General features: G+C 40.4%; 1 long non-coding RNA gene across 1 annotated transcript in view; it reads left to right on the forward strand.

The window, feature by feature from the left end:
- Positions 1 to 270: 270 nt before the first annotated feature.
- The window catches only part of LOC116590377, an 81684-nt gene continuing 69169 nt past the window's right edge, over positions 271 to 12785 (forward strand). Inside the window, exon 1 of the long non-coding RNA XR_004285570.1 lies at positions 271 to 699. This is a non-coding gene — a long non-coding RNA (uncharacterized LOC116590377). The remainder of the gene's footprint in view (positions 700 to 12785) is intronic.

A 12785-nucleotide genomic window follows, 5' to 3' on the forward strand; every position in this document is an offset into this window, starting at 1 on the left:
AAAAACCTTATATGTATGCAAAAATAAAGTTAGATACAATGAAGGATAAAATATGACTATAATAATGAAGGTTTAGAAATTTTTTTTAAAGAAAGGTATTGTTAAGATAAACTAGTAAAAAGCGTTAAAAGAGGAAAGAGGAAAAGTTAAAAAAAAACTAGAGTAAGAAAAAAATAGAATTAAAAAGAATTAACTTTGCAAGATTAAAGAATCATGGGGAGAAAATCATGAATTCCATGCTTTGCTTTCTTCTCCTCTGGAATTCCACTGTTCTACTTGATCAGTGAGCTTGGTCTTGGCTGGATTTCTTGCTGATCTTCTGCTGGAGGGGCCTGTTGCAATGATTCTCAATTGTCTTTGCCTGAGGGGGAATTGCACCGCTCTTGCCAGGGGTTGGGCTAAATCATCCGCCCAGTTCGCTCTCGGAGCTTTTGTTCCCTGAGTGCTTTCCATAGAGTTCTGGAGGACGGGAATAAAGATGGCGGCTGCCCAGTCTCTGGTCTGAAGTTGCTGAGAGCTCGGGGCCCCTCCTCAGTGCAGCCTCAGAGAAAAGCCCTCAGTCCCGCCCGTCTCCCTGGGCTCTGGCCCCGCTCCAAGCTCACCCAGCCTGTGACCAAATGTTTCTGTCTCTGGCGCTTGGCCCCGTCTGGAGTCTCCAAACGCAGCAGATTCCTGCAGCCCTGCTCCTTCCAGAGGAAGGTAAGTCTCCCCTGACCTGCCACTTTTGGGGTCTCTCCTCAAAAAGCAGTGACCCGACTGTGCCTTGGATCACAATTTAAGGTGACCCTGAGGTGAGAACTCCCTCCTCAGCTCCGTCTCTGTAGTCGGCTTCCCTGCTCCGATATCTGGCAGCTCTGCAACACTCAGATACCCCTGATCCTTCTGTGACCTCGAGAGACCTGAGACCACACTGTCCCGGTGAGGGCTCCACCCTCAATTAGCCTCTGAAGCATGTCCCTTCAGACTTTCAAAAGTTTGGATTTTGTGCTCCATTGCTCCTCTGCTTGCCAGGATCCGCCCCCCACCCCCCACCCCGCCGTAGTCTATCTTCCCGTGGCTTTGGATTCACTTCACCGCAGGTCCTACCTTCCAAAAACTGGTTGATTTTCTGTTCCTAGAATTGTTGCTCTTTTTCTCTTCAGTCTCCTGTTGAGTTTGTAGGTGTTTGGAATGATTTGATAACTATTTCCCTGAACTTCTGGGACCTAATGCTGTTTCAGTCGGCTACTCCTCCACCATCTTGCTCTAAACACCACATTTTCTTTACCCATTCATCTATGGACAGACACTTTGGTTTTTTCCTATCTTGGCTATTGTAAATAATACTGTAATGAACATGGGGGTTCACATATCTTTCTGAATTAGTATTTCTGTTTTCTTTGGGTAAATACCTAGAAGTGGAATTGCTGGATCTTAAGGTAATTTTATTTTTAATTTTTTGAGGAAACAGCAACTATTTTCCATAGTGACTGCACCAATTTACATTCCCAGCAGCAGTGCACAAGGGTTCCATTTTCTTCACGTGCTTGCCAATGCTTGTTATTTCTGGTCTTTATGTTAATAGCTATTCTAACTTGTGTGGGGCAATATCCCATTGTGGTGATGATTTGCATTTCCTTCATAATTAGTGATGTTGAGCACTTTTCATGAATGTGTTGGCCATCTTAACTCACGTTCTATTTCTATGGCACATTGCTGAACTGGATTCATAGTACATTTTGACACTGAATGAACACACAAAACATGTGCCAATATTTCTGGAAGTAGACACAGCATCGCAAACACGATCAGTGCACCTCCAAGCTCCTCTTGGATTTCCTTTGTCATATCTGTGCATTTATCTCCCTCTTCTATGTTCTTTGCTTCTAATGGCCACTACCTCATTCTATAAATTCCTTTTCCAAAGCCACCTCCCTCTACATGCCCAGAGGGGCTTCCATGCCTCTTGAACAGTTTATAGCCAAATGGTTGACTGTTCCATGATTAAGAAAACCCCGCCCCTGTGCCTTGAGTTTTGACAAACTATGAGGTGTGAACTCCATTCCAGAGAGTACTGCAGGATCAACCTGAAATCACACTTTATAAACTTCTCCATTCCCTGTCCTTCCTCCCCAATCTTTTCCAAGTCTATCTTGGGGACACTACCTTAAAAAATCCCTGGCTTGTGAATCCTCGTCTCAGACTCTGCTTCTGGGGAGTCCAAACAAAGACAGGCGGTGATTTCCTTTAAGTGGCAGTTGGGCCAATTTGAGTAGTAAGGCTATGATTTCTAGTAAGCCACACTCTCTCCTGTGCTTCAGATAATATTTTGCTTAGAGTCATGGAAGGTACAGAAATCTACAACAGCAGAAATCTATACAAAATCTATATTTCTGTTTTTAAGTGAGAGAAAAGTATTCTGTAGGATGATGTCAAATTATGAGAAGTCTTTTGTGTTCGGCTACTGGGAAAATAATTTTCTCCCAAAGAAGACCAACTTGATCTGGAAAATCATCTTCTGACTTAGAGAAAATATATTTTTGGATGTTCTTTCTCAGATGTCATGTGTACACATGTGCAGGGCATGCATGGCAGGTGATGGGACATCACTGGCTAATTTTAAGTGTCCCCAGGACCTGCCAGGACTATTTGTCAGATGAAATATGAATGAATTCCCAGCTTCCACACTGGCCAAACAAAGCAAAACAACAATAACAAATTAAGTCAGAAGGATGTAACAAAATGTGCTAAAGTCAGTTCAATAAAAATTGAAGATACTGAAAAAAAAATAGAACTTTAGTAAAGAAACTGAGAAGAAAATATACAGTGAATAAAGGGCAGCTGGAGGGCTGTCAGTTGAACGTCACACTATTGGTTTTGGCTCAGGTTATGATCTCATGCGTCCTGAGCTTAAACCCTGAGTCAGGCTCCGTGCTCAGTGGGGAGTCTGCTTAAGATACCCTCTCTCTCCCTCCCCTTCTGCCCTCCCCACCCCATCATTCACACACATACACTCTCTCTCAAATAAATAAATTAATAAATAAATCTTTTATTTATTTTTTATTTTATTTATTGTTTAAAGATTTTATTTATTTATTTAATAGAGAGATACATGGTGAGAGAAGGAATACAGGCAGGGGCAGTGGGAGAGGGAAAAGCAGGCTTCCCACCAAGCAGAGAGCCTGATATGGGGCTTCATCCCAGGACCCTGGGATCACGACCTGAGTCAAAGGCAGATGCTTCGTGACTGAGCCACCCAGGTGCTCACAAATAAATAAATAAATCTTTAAAAAAAAATACAGCAAATAATAAAAATCCCTTTATTTGCCCATGTTAAAAACATAATGTGGTTTGAAATAAATATAGAAGTCTTTATTTGCTGTTATGTCTGTTCTGTTGTCTTAGTACAGAGGTGAGTAATGTATTCCTGTTTGGAATAAATGTACATTTTTCTGTAAAAAAGATCTCTCTAGCCTATTAATACATCTCCTTTTTCCAATCTTCTCACTGACTAATCCCCCACTTTGCAATTATGGTTACATCAGAGGATCACAGATGTTGGTTAAAAAATACACTGAGAGGCGAATGAGGCAAAATATCAGGAAATGTTTGGAAAGTTTCTTCCTTTAATACACAGAGCTGACACATAAAAATATAAGAGAATGTTGAATTTGTTCTGGCTTATAGAAAGCCCAAGGTGTTATAGTGGGAATCAAAGAAGTAGGCAAATACGTTTGCTTGAAAATGAAAAAATCCTTTTTTTCAATAGCAAATATTTGCCATCAGTTGAGAGCAAATCAGCGTCACTCTTCTTGGAAGTGGTGTTGGTTGCATTGAAAAACAAGACCCTGTGACTCCATCCTCCACCCGTCCTCATCTTGGCAGCAGCATCTCATAGGGAAGAAAGGTTTCTTTCTTTCTTTCTTTCTTTCTTTTTAAGATTTTATTTATTTATTTGACAGACAGAGATCACAAGTGCAGAGAGGGAGGAAAGGAAGCAGGCTCCCTGCTGAGCAGAGAGTCTGATTCGGGGCTCGATCCCGGGACCCTGAGATCATGACCTAAGCCGAAGGCAGAGGCTTTAACCCATTCAGCCACCCAGGTGCCCCATGGGAAGGGAGGTTTCTAACCAGTGGCCATTTCTAACCTGGCCATGCCAGGCCCGGGGGGCGGGGTGGAGGCAAGCAGAGTGAAAGAGATTGAGTGGTAGCTGGAAAAAATACACCCACCCAGTGAAGATGTTGGGAAGGTTTTTCCAAGGGGGGAAAATATATATATTTTTTTTATGAGAAGGTAGGAAATTGGTCAATTTACCAAATATGGTTAAGAATACCATTACACAGGGCACCTGGGTGGCTCAGTGGGTTAAGCCGCTGCCTTCGGCTCAGGTCATGATCTCAGGTTCCTGGGATCAAGTCCCGCATCGGGCTCTCTGCTCAGCAGGGAGCCTGCTTCCCTCTCTCTCTCTCTGCCTGCCTCTCTGTCTACTTGTGATTTCTCTCTGTCAAAATAATAAATAAATAAAATCTTTAAAAGAAAAAAAAAAAGAATACCATTACACAAATGATTTAAAATAAGGGAAAAAATAAGAGGCTCAAAGCAGCTTCATTCTTCATATTCGCAAAATACCAGGAATAGTTTTGCTGGGTTTACGGACAACAGCACTGCTCCCTCCATTCTTTTCTCGGGTATTTGCTATAATGGCAAGCTGACTTGGATCATTTTTTCAATATTTTATTTATTTATTTGTTTGTTTTGAGAGTGCACATAATCAGGGGGAGGACAGACGGAGAGGCAGAGAATCTTAAGCAGGTTCCCCAATGAGCGCAGAGCCTGATGCTGGGCTCAGTCTCACCACCAGCAGATCGTGACCTGAGCCAAAATCAAGAGTCAAAGCCTTAATGGACTGAGCCAACAAGGTGCCCCAGACTTGGATTATTCTTATGTGCTTAATTAATATCCGTGGCCTTGTTAGTAATATTATCTCTATCCACACACAGACTGTTAAATACAGTGAAGGATGGGGCATCTGGGTGGCTCAGTGGGTTAAAGCCTTGATCTTCAGCTCAGGTCATGATCCCAGGGTCCTGGGATTGGGCCCCGCATCGGGCTCTCTGTTCCTCGAGGAGCCTGCTTCCTCCTCTCTCTCTCTGCCTGCTTCTCTGCCTACTTGTGATCTCTGTCTGTCAAGTGAATAAATAAAATCTTTAAAAAAACCTTTATAAATACAGTGAAGGATAAGGAAGAACATCTACCTTTATTACGAACACTCAGTAAGAAACACTTCTCTGGGGGCGCCTAGGTGGCCCAGTTGATTAAGTATCTTATTTCCACTCAGGTCATGATCTCAGAGTCCCATGTCTGATTCTCTGCTCAATGGGGAGCCTGCTTCTCCCTCTCCCTCTGCACAACGCTCCCCCTGGTTGTACTCTCTCTCTCCCCGTCAAAAAAATAAAATCTTAAAAAAAAAAAAGTAAAAAGAAATACTTCTATGTTCAAGTTGCCTCAGTGGAAATAAAAATAAAATCCAGGAATTTGGGTCTTCAAACCAATAAGTATTTGGACACTGATACCCAAAGTTGAGTTTGATACAGTCTTAATGATAGAATCAGTTCTTTCTAATTTGTATCTATTCAGGTGGTTGACCTTGTGTCCACAGTAAGATTTCTAAATCCTTGTTCTGTGCTAAAAATGGTAGAGATATCCAGTAGATGCATGAAGGTAATATTGGCAAGATTAACACCAACTGCAGCTATAAATGGGCTGTTAAATATAAGCAAATAGTTCACAGACCTAAAGTTTAGTGCATTTTAAGTACCTAAACTTTCAATTTTCATAATTTATGTAGACATGTTTTGAAAATGCAGATATCTTTTCCATTTACACCTAGGCCAAAGGATTCAGTTGAATTTCACTTTTACTTCCTGATTCAGAATTATCTTTATATATCTTAATTAATGTGCTATCTATCTTAGAAGCCAGGGAGGGGTAGAGGGCTGTAAGCCACCAGACTAACATGCCCAGAGCTCCCGTGCATTTTTGTTTTATGAATTCTTTCTGTGTTTTCTTTCCACCTCTCTCCATTTATTAGCTACTGCAGGTTAGGAAATCCGATCATTGAAGGCAGAGATTATATTTTAGAGACAGATAGATATATAAAGACATTAAAATTCTCATTTCCCTGCTGATGACCTTTGTGACACTGAAAAAAAATTAAACTCTCTAAAATTTCAGTTTCTTCATTAAAAGGTGGGCATAATAATGACACTCACTTTACAGGGTTGGTGGAAAGATGAAATAAGGTGTTGTGTGTAAGTACTCCCAGAGAAGCAGGTGTCCTCACTATTCTCATTATTGTTGCCATTTCATCACTGTTGGGGCTATCGTGAACCTCCTGTGAAGAGGATGGAAGAACAGTGCAAGGAGTGACGCAGTAGCACATCAGAACCATGCATGAGTCTCTCCTGGCTGCTCCGATTCATCTTAGTTTCAGTCTATGTTTCACTCAGGAGTTGCTCCTGGAAAGTAATCTCTGGATAAAGGAGTTGTTTCTGTACTGTGTAAAGGATATTAGATCCTGATGTTGTGAAAATCTCTTGTGGTTCTTTAAACCAAGAAGAGAAGCACTGTCTCTAAGACAATGCAGTCCTAGAAAAAGATAATTTTAAGGCGTGAGTTGAAAATGGCCTAAATCAAGTGCTTTTACAACATTTCCTTTATTTAGTTAATACAACTTTGAGTGTTGGTCTACCCTCCCGTTGCTCTGACATCTGGGAACTATGACCCAGATAAGTGGAATCCATTTCTATTAAGTTTGTGTGTGCTTATATTTTCTTATCCAAGGAGGCACAGTAGGTGAGGGGCACAGAGACAGGAAAGCAACAGATTCTTTAAGACAGATATTGTATCTTATGGGCTTTAAATATATTCCCACTGACAGAGGAGGAACTTGACACATGGCAAGACCTTAACTACTTGCTCATTTGAAGAGAGTCTCATGAAGTGTCACACAGTCCCTGTGAAGGAATGGTGTGCTCATCATTGTGCTGGAAGTCACGTAACTTCTGGTTTCTAGCACAAGTTGGACAAAATGAGTGACCTCATAAAGACATGAAATCCTTTGAAATTTTCCTCATCTATGAATTAGAGGTAACTGTGCCTGAATTCGGGTTATAAACAGAAATGATATCCTCACTCTTCCGCCAGAATATAAGACTATACAGGCTTGGATTTTTCTGTTTTGTTTATGGCTTTATTCCCAGCACCCAGAATAGTACCTGACACCTAGAAAATGTTCTATAAATACAAGCTCAATGATTGGATGGCTTTAAAAAAGATAAGGTGGGTAGGCAAATTTCAAATATTTACGTTATTGATAATATCATCACTATAATTAAAGTATTATTCACTTTACATGTGCAATTAATCTTTAAAGGGTCTATATGAAATTGAGCACTTGAATATAATTAATTCAATTCAGTTATGCAATGACCACAATTGAGTGCATCTGGGCCAGGTCCTTTGAAAGTCCATGTGGATACAAAAGTGGACAAGAAAGATAGTCTCCACCTGTATGACAGCTACATTATAATGAAGCTTACTAAATATTTCTATTTTTCCAATAGAGAGAAGTTCTCATAAAGAAAACCCCACAAGTTACTATGGTGAACACTTTGAGGTGGATAAGAGGTAAGTAACATTGAAATTGCCTAGTTTCTAAAGTTATCATCAAAACAGAGGACATTAGAAGAGAAAGGGGGCAGGATTTTCTAATGTGTTGATTTCATAAATGAGGCAACCAAGACCACAGAGATGAAGATTTTTTTTGAGCTCCCCTTCGTGGGTACCATCTTTCCTTCTTTCTCAGCATCGTAAGCCCCATTCATTGTTCAAGGCATAGATCAAATGTCCCTTAGAGAAATCATTTGTAACTCTTCCAGGCTGAGTTGATTGCTTAACCTGCACTTAATCCTTTCCTTAATTCTCTAGTAATCAGAAGAATCATATGAGATTTTCCTGATCATGAGAATCACGTGAGGCCCCATTTTGGTACATGTGGATCAGAGGTTCTGCGTCTCCATATACATCACCTGGAGTCTGTGTCTTTTTTTTTTTTTTTGAAGATTTATTTATTTATTTGAGAGAGAGGGAGAGAGTGTGAGGGGGAGGGGCAGATGGAGAGGGAATGTGTCAAGCAGACCCCCATCCCCGCTGAACGTGGAGCCTGAAGTGGGGTTTTATCTCATGATACTGAGATCACAACCTGAGCAGAAATCAAGACTCAGATGTCCCACCAACGGAGCCACCCAGGTCCCCCAGAGTCTGTCTCTTAAGTAAGAATCTGAGGGGACTGTTGTGACAGGGGACATGGAAAGCATTAAATTAAACGAGTATTCAGTTGCAGTGTTTCTGGCTGCAAGTAAATGAACATTTAGTTTGGGTTGACGTAAGCAATAAAGTCACTCATTACCTCACATAACATGAAGTCCAAATGCAGAGCAAGATTTAACTAGTTGCTTAATTATGTTTTCCAGGACAGAATTTTTTTCTTCTTCTTTTTTTCTTCTCTATCTGCTGTTTCACTTATGGGGATTAAATGGTCTTTTAAGACCAACCAAACACTGGGGAAAGATTTTCCCTCCAGCACCAGAAATCTCTAGAAAGTCACTTCTAGTGTTTCAATACCCATCAACTGGCTTAGACCCACATCCATCCCTGAATCCATTAATAATAACAGGGTGGTGAGAATGAGATTAATATAACCAACTAGGAATAATCATCAGTGGGAATCAGCCATAAAATACTTTAGGAATCTGTAAAGAGGTGTATTTGCACAAACACCTGGCCTCCTCCACTAGACTGCTTTTAACCAAGGTCAAGAATCATGTATTTATGTTTGTGCACATATAACACCTCCCACAGAAGGTGCCCCAAGTTTGCTGACTGGATGTTGCAGGAATGCTTCCCCTGCTGGGGGGAGAACTGGTAGACCCAAGTGTGTTGCTTCTCCTATCGCTGCTCTTACCGACACACCGTGACAGAAGGAGGTTCCCAGAAGCAGCCTGTGATGCAGAGGAAGGAGGAAAGTGGAAATGGTATTCAGGACAGTCCTCCACATTCAGCTATTCCCCCACAGAGCCTGGCAGAACAAGTGCTAAAATAATGTCTCTGCCTAAAATGTCCAGGAGTGTGAAGCATTGAAATATCAGTATACTTCGCTTTACCTCTTCCTTCTTCTGATTCTGCCTTTGTAATGAACTTTATAATCACATATCCGTTAATCCGAACACTTCTTAGGAAGTAATCATAATAACTCGCCTAGATCTAATGTTGTCGGGAAACATTTTATGGCCCTAAGATACATTTTCATCCAAGTTATTAAAGTCCAATTACATCATGTTTTCTTCCAAGGAATGCCAAGTACCTGAGGGACAATATTGCAGTCACTCTCACTCGCCTCTTGGAAATAATTTACACAGATATAGCCTTGATATTGCAGATAAAGCCCTCTGCTCTTCCTCCCCAAAGAGATGGAAAAATGTACTTGCTTGCCTAAGATCACACAATAGAGCCAGACAGGGGAAATGGGGATGAAAATGCAAATTCTGTCTTTTCCATTAGCTAACACATGTAGCCTTCCTTTATGAAATCATCAGATCTGTATATTGTGCTTTTGATGAACAAGAAACTACCCTGCCAAGTGGTCAGGTAAATTTCACATAAAAGGAATACAACTTACCATTTTCTAAGCATAATTTCTGAGCTCTATGATGACTCATATCATGAGAGCCAGTCTTCAACCAAGCCGACTATTGGAAACCATAATGACAGAACTGATAATTATAGTATTTATTATTTATTAGTATCTATTATACTTTGGGTAGATTAAAGGCATTTTTATAAGACTGACAACAACCCTGGAAAGATAGACTATTCTTTCTTTAAGAGCTGAAGATCAGGTGCTATTATGTGAACAGTCATACAGATAGTAAGGGGTATCCCCAGAACTCAAATCAAGTGTGACTATGTCCAAAGTTGGGGCCCTCTCTACTAACCCCACGCTGCTCTAGAATATTTGAAACAAGAATATGGCAGAACTCTTTTGAATTTGAACAAGTCACTTACTAACTCATTGAGTGAAATTCTTCAAATGAAAGCAACACCTTCCTCTCCAAATTCTGCAGATAGACAACCTCATACAGTCCTCTAGAAGGGAAGTGGTCTAAGAAGGAGGGGCAAGCCCCTCTTCTCAACTGGACCCAGAGAAAGTGTGTCCTCATCGCCACAAGATCACCTTTATGTGTCTCAGGACACTGCCCATGTTTCCATCAAAACAAATCCTCAGAAATCTCGTTGAATATTCATGCAACGGGGAAGAATATTCAACTCATTCCTTCACTGTAACTTGGCTGAAGGGTTTTCAATGTTGATGAAAGGTTCAAGCCACTTCTAAACAGCAGGGATTTCTGCTATAATTGTGGTAAAGAAAGCAAGACCCTGGTGGGTCTGGGTCAGAGAGTCCAGAAAGCCTAAGATTTTGGGAGCACAAAGTGTCAGCGGAACATCCAGGGAGAGAGAGCAAAGAGAGGGTGACATTGGCTTCGTTTCCTCCATCCTCTTCATCTTGCCAAACCTTTCAGATAACAGAGCATGCATATTTAAATGCAAGAGGGCTTTTATGATTATTTAATAAAATGGGGATGAAGTAAGCAAATAACTGTTGAGAAGAAACATTTAATTTCCAAGAGTGCCCTGTGAGACATATCGTGGAGTGAAGCCATTGCAATTACTTGGAAATTCATTGTCCGGACTATTAAACTAATTCAGGCTACAGGAAAGTACCCAATAGTATCATGAAGTTGGTGCAAGGGGTCCGATCAGGAAATAAACATTGTAGCCAGAGCATCCAGGGCTGGGGTAGGAGATTAGAAATTCCTAATCAAAGGCAAAATATTCAGCCAATTATCTCCCAGCTCCGAATCTTAAAGCATCAAAGTGCAGGGCTAGAAAGAGATTTGAGACGCCCTCAAGGGCAATCGGTTCCCTCTAGGTAAGAATATATTTCAGCCACACCAAACTGATGGATTCTGACATGTTTTTAATTTCAGGTTTCACTTTTTATTTAGCTTCTGGCTCCCCATCTGGTTGGCTTTTCTGCTGCAAATGCCAAAAATAATATTTTTCGTTGACCACACTGGACATGTTTAGGATGGGATTTAAAAGTGGCTCCTCCCTATTTTAACACCAATATTGTAACAGAGGAAATGGTAGGATACAACCCAGCTCCCACTCAGCACTGCTTCCCTCTCATCTAAACCCCCCATCTTTCCTTTGGGCATCAAGTTACCTAAGCAGCTCTCATCAGCTGACTGTAAATAATTTCCTTCAAGTCAAGCCATCCTGTCTATTTCGATGGTGTATCTCTACTGTCTGCCTCACTGAACATATGTATTTCGTAATGGAAGTTAAATACATTTTATTAAACATTTATATAAATACATTTATTAAATATCATCTTTACTAAACATCATTTTACTAAACATCATTTTTATTGCCCCCTCCAAAGGGAAGAAAGTATTCCAAAAAATAATTGATATGGACATGAGAAAAATGAAGGAATTAGTTTTATATTACTTCCCCCTTATTGGATTTTTTTTTTTTTTTGGGTCTCACTTGGGTTGAATATTGATACAGTCATACAACTGTGTGTGTACATTTGTATACACACACATGTACAAAGGCACTATAAGAAATTAATATAATGGGTCACCTTGATTTAAAACAGCATTCCTAAGCCTGTTCTCCTTCTCAGCATTTATACTTCTAAATAGAGCTATCTTTATTAAAAATTAGAGATAGTAGCCTCTATGGGGTCTTTTATAAGCCTCAACAGAAGAAAATTAAATTGGCTATTTTTTTTTTAAGTTTCATAATAAGATAGCTGTGTGGAAGGTAAATGGAATATGTACCAGCTTGCTCTCATCTTGAAAACTTTGTTGACTCTTTTATAGATTTTCTGCAAGGTAATTAAAGTCCAATTAATTGGGAAAATATACACAATGGGTATTCTGAATATTACATCTCCAATGGAAGCAACTTTTATTACCTTAAATGAGTGGCTGAGCCAATGTTGCAAGTTTAAATTCTGAGCTCCTAAGCAAATATCTCAAAAAAATACATTCTTGCACTTTGTTAGCTACAAAATAAACATCTCTCCAGGAAAGAGGTGCCTCATCCTCTTTGGGAGTCCATTAGAGTGCAATCAGGTCGGCAGCATGCTGGTACCCCCCCTCATATCCAGTGGCTATACATGCAGAATTATGCTGTAAATACAATAATTTTAAATGGACAGGAGAGATTGACCACTGATAGGAATCCAAGGGGACTATTTCTCTGACATAAGAAATTGCCAAGGAATTTGTGTTCTCTGAATCTAGACTTTTGCTTCCTAAATGTATACATAAATTCATCTGTCGGTTACATAATGCTCCCGTCTCTCTCCCATTCATGCTCTATTTGTAAATAATAGGAGATGCATTTACGATTTCATATCCTGAATGGTTCAACACACTGAAGGTTTCCTTTTCATTCCCAGCTGGCCCACTGAGGACAGTACGGGAACGGACCTGCACTCCAGGCAACCATTCGGTGACTGGGGCTCCTATTATGCAGTAGGTCTTCTTCAAAACACGGTTTAGGGTTTCCGCCACATAACCCAGTTGGCAGATAGGAGGGACAGAGCACACAGGGAAGACACACTTAGGTACAGTCACTTAACTATAATAGAAAATTACTTGAACTCACTA

Source organism: Mustela erminea, chromosome 5, assembly GCF_009829155.1.
Source record: "Mustela erminea isolate mMusErm1 chromosome 5, mMusErm1.Pri, whole genome shotgun sequence".
Lineage (NCBI taxonomy): Eukaryota > Metazoa > Chordata > Mammalia > Carnivora > Mustelidae > Mustela > Mustela erminea.